The sequence below is a fragment of the Tribolium castaneum genome, unplaced genomic scaffold (assembly GCF_031307605.1).
Source record: "Tribolium castaneum strain GA2 unplaced genomic scaffold, icTriCast1.1 ptg000027l, whole genome shotgun sequence".
NCBI lineage: Eukaryota > Metazoa > Arthropoda > Insecta > Coleoptera > Tenebrionidae > Tribolium > Tribolium castaneum.
Window position 1 is genome coordinate 197501 of NW_026986636.1, and position 5865 is coordinate 203365.

The window sequence follows — 5865 nt, forward strand, 5'->3', positions numbered from 1 at the left end:
TTTGTCAGACGATAATTACACGTATTCCGTTTATATGGCTGCCTCCAAACAATTTCAAACATCGATCTGACGTCGTTGCGAGAATGTTGTTGTTGTTAATTATAGTGCATAAAATATGCATATAAACAACTTTAACGTCTCGGACACGACGATCGCTTCGTTCGAAATTTAAGCGTTGTGGCTGCTTTTTAATATCGGACGTGCTACGTCTAAACCAACTTTCACCAACAAACTAATAAGAATGTCAGCCGCTATTGCGTTTTAGGATGCCGCGTTATTTTTTATATTGTTTTTATTGTTGTCTACGTTGCATAATATTTTATTATGACAACCGACAATCAATTAACAATTATAGTAACGCGTCATATTTGCACCCAACACGCTCCGACGTAATTGTCTACACAACATTGTGCGCTGTGTTTAAGACAAAAACCGAGCAGTCTTTGAAATTGACACGACCCTCAGCCAGGAGTGGTCCGGGAACAGTATATCCGAGGACCGCAATGTGCGTTCGAAATGTCGATGTTCATGTGTCCTGCAGTTCACAAGTTGACGCGCAATTAGCTGCGTTCTTCATCGACCCACGAGCCAAGTGATCCACCGTTCAGGGTAATCTTTTCAAACAAATTTAAAATATTATTACATAACGCACCGTTCCACATCGAAATCGTTTCATCATCACACAACAACAAAAATAACTACTTAAGGTTATTACAATTGTGATGTATATGTGAGAAACGGACCAATCGAAAGAAACGTTCGGCGTTATATTTTATAATATTTTATTTAATTAAAGTGGCATTTGTATCTACTTATCGAAAAGAGTATGCAGTTATAGTTTAAGTTTACATAAAGAATAACCCGATGATATTAACGTTTTATAAATACGTATATATATCTATTAGGTTTTTTTTCTCTATCAACTTTGTCTATAAAACTCTGCTCCTTTTGCGATAAGCATTATGTATATTTATTAAATAGAAAATATGTCGAAAAACCAGACGTTTTCTTCAAACAAACGCCACAGCTACAAACTTAATCACAACAATATTTACCAAACAATACAATTGTAGGGTGTTTTGTGTGATACGTCGTTTGGTGGGCATTCTAAGAACGTCCGTCGACATAAAAACGAATCAAAAGAAAAGCACAGGCAGTGCAAAACGTTCCTTCGTCAGTCGGGCGTATATCATTTAAAACCCACAGAATCTAAAAAAGTTAATAAATAAACTTTTTTATTTAGATTCCTACGGTTCGTCGCGTCGTTAAAGTAAATTATTACTTCGACGCATGCGGAACCCAGGTACCCGAAAACCGTAAGCCTAAGCGTTTTTTTCCAAACATCACTCTCTATCGATAAAGTAAATTGATTTTATGTATTTATAAATGTGCGTTTGTATGTATAGTAGTATAGTAGTAGTATATTTTGTTATTGGTTGTTTCGAGCTTTTTATTGTTATAAAACGTTTTTGTAGTCTTGTACATAAAGTACAGACGAATAGACAGCCCCTATTATTATTTATTAATAAACTCCAACCATTTACAAATTAAATTACAACTACAACATCTCTTTTACACATTAATTATACACCATCTTTATTTTCTTTTTTCCGAAGCGAATACGATGAAGAAAATACGCAAAGACTGGCTTACAAAATCGTAAGCCTAAGCGTTTATTTTTCAAACATCACTCACCATCGGTAAAGTAAAATGATGGTATGTATAAATGTGTGTTTGTATGTACAGTAGCGTAATAATTTTGTTGTTGGTTGTTTCGAGTTTATTTATTATTATGGTTTGTATGTATAAAGTTTTATTCGTGTACATAAAGTACGATCGTATTGGCAGACACCATTATTATTCATTCTTGTTTGTTATTATAAATAACTCCAACCATATACAAATACTACAACAACAACAACAACATCTCTTGCACATTAATTATACACCACCACTGTATTAGTACTTTTTTTCGAAGCGAATACGATGATGGAAATACGCTAAGACCGGCACTGCGAAAGCAATAATAAAACGTTAGCACATAACCATCTTTCGACAATATTGATTCGTGTTAATGTTCAAAAAAATTCTTCGAAAACGTCGTTTACGGCACGTTTACAATCGATTTATAAAATAAATCGAAAAACGTAACAACAGATCCGCTTAATGCAAGACGACCCGTTGTTGCTTTTCCGTTCGACGCATAATGAAGAATTTTGTATGAGAATTGATCATCATACGAATAGTGTATGTATGTGTGTGTTTTTTGTTGATCAGCACAGACAAAATGTGTGTATGTGTGACAACTAAACAACAACATTTACACGTTAATGATCCTTCCGCAGGTTCACCTACGGAAACCTTGTTACGACTTTTACTTCCTCTAAATGATCAAGTTTGGTCATCTTCCCAGCAACATCGGCAACGTCGAAACGCCACCGCGCACCGGTCCGAAGACCTCACTAAATCATTCAATCGGTAGTAGCGACGGGCGGTGTGTACAAAGGGCAGGGACGTAATCAACGCGAGCTTATGACTCGCGCTTACTGGGAATTCCTCGTTCATGGGGAACAATTGCAAGCCCCAATCCCTAGCACGAAGGAGGTTCAGCGGGTTACCCGGACCGCTCGGTCAGGGAGGACACGCTGATTCCTTCAGTGTAGCGCGCGTGCGGCCCAGAACATCTAAGGGCATCACAGACCTGTTATTGCTCAATCTCGTGCGGCTAGAAGCCGCCTGTCCCTCTAAGAAGAATTGTTTGTACGCCGACAGTAAAAACCGCACATAGAGACCGGGCGAACCCGGCTCCAGCGGGTATTTGGGATGTCGAAATACGCCTATTTAGCAGGCTAGAGTCTCGTTCGTTATCGGAATTAACCAGACAAATCGCTCCACCAACTAAGAACGGCCATGCACCACCACCCACCGAATCAAGAAAGAGCTCTCAATCTGTCAATCCTTCCGGTGTCCGGGCCTGGTGAGGTTTCCCGTGTTGAGTCAAATTAAGCCGCAGGCTCCACTCCTGGTGGTGCCCTTCCGTCAATTCCTTTAAGTTTCAGCTTTGCAACCATACTTCCCCCGGAACCCAAAAGCTTTGGTTTCCCGGAAGCTGCCCGCCGAGTCATCGGAGGAACGTCGGCGGATCGCTAGCTGGCATCGTTTATGGTTAGAACTAGGGCGGTATCTGATCGCCTTCGAACCTCTAACTTTCGTTCTTGATCAATGAAAGCGTTTTTGGCAAATGCTTTCGCTTCTGTCCGTCTTGCGACGATCCAAGAATTTCACCTCTAACGTCGCAATACGAATGCCCCCATCCGTTCCTATTAATCATTACCTCGGGGTTCCGAAAACCAACAAAATAGAACCGAGGTCCTATTCCATTATTCCATGCACACAGTATTCAGGCGAAGTTTTAGCCTGCTTTAAGCACTCTAATTTGTTCAAAGTAAACGTGCCGGCCCACCTCGACACTCAATGAAGAGCACCGCGGCGGGATTGAGTTGGGCCGCCCTCTCGAGCTAAGCCCACCGGCAGGACGTCCCGCGAAACGCCAGTTAACACCGCGAACGATGAACCGGCGGCGCGGGACACAAATTCGACTACGAGCTTTTTAACCGCAACAACTTTAATATACGCTATTGGAGCTGGAATTACCGCGGCTGCTGGCACCAGACTTGCCCTCCAATTGATCCTCGTTAAAGGGTTTAGAGTGTACTCATTCCGATTACGGGGCCTCGGATGAGTCCCGTATCGTTATTTTTCGTCACTACCTCCCCGTGCCGGGAGTGGGTAATTTGCGCGCCTGCTGCCTTCCTTGGATGTGGTAGCCGTTTCTCAGGCTCCCTCTCCGGAATCGAACCCTGATTCCCCGTTACCCGTTACAACCATGGTAGGCGCAGAACCTACCATCGACAGTTGATAAGGCAGACATTTGAAAGATGCGTCGCCGGTGCGAGACCGTGCGATCAGCGTAAAGTTATTCAGATTCACCAAGTTGTACGATGACGGCGAAACCGCCACCGATTGGTTTTGATCTAATAAAAGCGCTCCTTCCGTCTCCGGTCGGAGCTCTGTTTGCATGTATTAGCTCTAGAATTACCACAGTTATCCAAGTAAATGTGGGTACGATCTAAGGAACCATAACTGATTTAATGAGCCTTTCGCGGTTTCACCTTAATTTGGCTTGTACTGAGACATGCATGGCTTAATCTTTGAGACAAGCATATGACTACTGGCAGGATCAACCAGGGAACTGTGTTTTTGTGTTTTTTGAGACAGACGAGAGAATAAAATACTCATCATCATCGTTTATAAAGATGAAGAATATGCGCGTTTGTGCGAAACAATCTAACATATAAGAAAGTAACGCCACGCTATTTCTTCTTTTCTTCGTACGATATAGTCGTTAAACACCACAACACATATATCGGTCAATAAAGGCATAATAATAATATTTATAATATTATTTTTTACCTTTGCCGATTTAAAAGTTCAAACATTCTCTTCACTCTTCGCAAGATTGAATGCGACGTGAATTTATGAAATTCTTTCGAATCCATAAACGTTACGAATATTATATAAATATTCTCGCTCGGATATTAGAGAGTTGACGCATTTATTATTTTTGTTTGTTTAAATCACAAACATTTGTTAGTTCAACAAAGTTTGATTGCATAAGGACCGCCAACGTAAGAGAATACGTTTTGCCGCATCCGCAATCTCGCTGTGGGGAACTGGGCGAGCCACAAAATCACAAAATAAAGCAATCTCGCAAGCAAAGCCCTATTCGAATTCGATAGCGGAAATGTGCGATAAACGTCGATAAATTGGAAGCAAATGCAGAACGTATACATAATCGGTCGTTTTGTCGTCGTCATTTATGATAAACTTCGACTAAACCGTTACACCGTTCATATCGCCTCACTCAACGCATCGACACACACCACTACCATACATATACCAGCGCGACACCGATCGAGGCAGCCGCTCGGTATTGGATATGCGCACCGCTCCACTGACATAGCTCCACAGGCGACGTCTACCGAAGCGCACAGCTCTATAACTATAAGGCATACACACAAAGGGGAGAAAATATTTTAAATATTGATAATATTAAAAAGTCATATTTTATATTTAAACCATTATAAAATTTAATTATAAAAACGTTTGTTTAAAAAAAAATTATTAATTAATAAAAACAAAATTATTCTAAGCGCCGTACTTCGTAAACGTCGTACTTCGTTCGTCGTATGTGCAAAGTCAAATGAATGCTGTAGTTAGTCGCAGTTGGAACGTCTGAATGTCGTACAACCTAACAATAATTTTGAGTGCCCTAATGTGTAGACGTCGTACTTCGCGAACGTCGCACTTCGTAAACGACGTACTTCGTGAACGTCGCACTTCGTGAACGTCGCACTTCGTAAACGACGTACTTCGTGAACGTCGCACTTCGTAAACGACGTACTTCGTGAACGTCGTACTTCGCAAAGGTTATGCAATATTCATACACATTTGGTGTATTGCAAGTTGCATTTTAATAAATATTATGCATTTTTATGTTTTAATTTAATATCTAGGCCAAAATACTAAGTTTATTTAATTGTTAAATGTGTACGTTTATTTACAGATACGTAATTTACATAAAAATTTGTTTTTTTTTATTATATGCAAACTACAAATAAAATATTTAATATTTTTGAACGTTGTACTTCGTGTAAGTTATGCAATATTGATACAAATTTAGTGTATTGCGGGTCGCAATAATATTAATTTATACTTGAACGTAGTACTTCGTGAAGGTTATGCAACATCAGTACATATTAAGTGTATTGCAGGTTGCATTATTATTAATTTATGTTTTCTCAC

The 5865-nt window shown here is 40.0% G+C and overlaps 2 non-coding genes across 2 annotated transcripts; both read right to left on the minus strand.

The window, feature by feature from the left end:
• Positions 1 to 455: 455 nt before the first annotated feature.
• LOC135267433 (5.8S ribosomal RNA) lies at positions 456 to 612 on the minus strand. The gene has a single exon (XR_010335864.1). It is a non-coding gene; the product is annotated as a 5.8S ribosomal RNA (ribosomal RNA).
• Positions 613 to 2328: 1716 nt separating this feature from the next.
• On the minus strand, positions 2329 to 4251 carry LOC135267446 (small subunit ribosomal RNA). Its single transcript, XR_010335876.1, has one exon. It is a non-coding gene; the product is annotated as a small subunit ribosomal RNA (ribosomal RNA).
• Positions 4252 to 5865: the final 1614 nt, after the last annotated feature.